This window comes from Atta cephalotes, assembly GCF_000143395.1.
Source record: "Atta cephalotes unplaced genomic scaffold scaffold00008, whole genome shotgun sequence".
NCBI lineage: Eukaryota > Metazoa > Arthropoda > Insecta > Hymenoptera > Formicidae > Atta > Atta cephalotes.
In genome coordinates this window covers 2,187,196-2,189,456 of record NW_012130072.1, presented here as the reverse complement: position 1 = coordinate 2,189,456, position 2,261 = coordinate 2,187,196, and positions in this window count along the sequence as shown.

The following is a 2,261-nucleotide window of genomic DNA, read 5'->3' as shown; positions in this document are numbered from 1 at the left end:
TTTNTTCTTCTCTCTCTCTCTCTCTCTCTCTCTCTCTCTCTCTCTCTCTCTCTCCTCGATTTATCCGTTATTTCGATATATTTCGCGATTCTTGAAGTGAATTTTAAATTGGAGAATATGAGAAAGCGGCTGAATGTTAAACAGGGAATAGAATTATCTTTTTATATATCTCGATTGCAAAACAAATTATAAATGATTCTCTTAGAAGCATTCGAGATAAACGCGTGGAACATAATAATCTTTCTGTTTATTCCTTGGTTTATCCGTTATTTCGATATGCTTCGCGATTCTTGAAGTGAATTTTAAATTGACGAAAATGAAAAAACGACTAGGTGCTAAATAGGGAACGAGAAAATAGAATTATCTTTTTATATATATCTCGACTTCAAAACACATTATAAGCGATTCTCTTAGAAGCACTCGAAATAAACGTGTTGAAAATATACTTCCTGTTTATCTGATATTTTTTTCAACTCCATGAATTGACAAAAATATTGAAATAGTGGATAAACTCCTTGTGAATTTTAGATTGACGAATCCGAGAAAGCGACCGAACACGGGAAATACAATAGAAATCTAAGGAATGATGTGAATTTTGATCGGAATTCATTCCGAATAATTCCATAATACATGTCCAGGAAATATATTAAACACGCGAAGGAATAGCGAACACCTGACTCCAAAAGGGTCTTCGTGGATAAAATACTACAGGAGCCCAACAATACCGAATCACCGGACCTAAGAATCTGTGACAACGCGAAGATTCGAAAACCTGCCTGACAGGTCCGGGCGATCTATAATAAATTCAAAGTTCTATGCTGCCAGCGACCCAAAAAATCCGTCGAATGAGATATCCGCAGGTCCAAATTATTGCTGAGGATCAACAAACGTGATCGCATATCGTATTTAAATCCCATACGTATCTATGATGTATGTACATTCTCTCTTATCGCGCGTTTATAAATACAATCACTTAATCGGCATCAGTTGAACGATATCAGACAGATAAAATAATCCGCAGTGTTTGTGAGATGTCGTTTGAAGAGTCCCGAACATAATAGATATAATAATCCTTAAACCTTAATTAGTATTATTTAAATATATATTTATTAAAATTTAGTAAATTTTTTTTTAGTGTAGCAAATTCAACATGTTGTTTTCCTTACTGTTTAAGTATTTCTGAGTGCCATGGTTCTAAAGACTGATAGTATTTTCCACTAGGAAAACTAATATGATATACATATTGACAAGAATATAATTGAATGCAAATTAATTCACATATTTCAGTGTTAATAAATAATTTAAACCTTTTAATTACGTATTCTTTGTTGTCACGATAACGTTAAAAGAATTAAATTATTTATTAACATTAAAAATATCAATTTGCATTCAATTCGTCAGTGTTGCACTAGTTTTCCCAATGGAAAACGCTATGATTATTTGATCTCGCATGATCAAATAATTAAGGATCAATTAAGATAAATCATAATCGAATGTGAGGAAAATGAAGTCTATTATTCTCCTCACATTTGACTGATGAATGAACAATTTCTCATAGCTTACAACAAATAAGCTAACAGTTACGGTCAATATAAATAATCTTTTTTAGAATCTATCCAGCCAAACTTGTATATCCGCGTAAGAAAATGTACGCTTAAAGAAAATTATTTAATCACATTTCTATTCTACATACGTGAAATGCAATTAGATAACTTCCTTTATATGCATACATTTAAGCAAGTTTGTCTGGAACAGACCCATACGGATTTGCAGTGACTCTTTGATGGATCCCTGTTTGTCTTCGTGGATGTTCAGGAACAACGAATATACATATGTATAAAGATGATTCGTAAAACGCAGGACTGATGGAACAACACGCCTGTAAATTCTGGAAAATAACATCTCTATCGGAAGTGCCGTTTTTATCTGCGCGGTTGCTTCTCGTGCAAACAATCCCGATAATGCCTGGCCTCCGTGGCCTGATGGGCAGCGCGCGATCTCAACTTTATTATTAACTCATTCACACGTCAATCAAGACACATTGATTTCGCGATCAGTCGCGAGACCAAGTCGCGAGACCGCAAGAGAAGCAAATCACGTTTCCGTAAATCGAGAAAGAGAAAGAGAGAGAGAGAGAGAGAGAGAGAGAGAGAGAGAGAGAGAGAGTAACGTAGGACGTAGACTAGAGTACGTACGTACGTACGTACGTACGTACGTACGTACGTACGTAACCGTACGTTACGTTACGTTACGTTACGTAC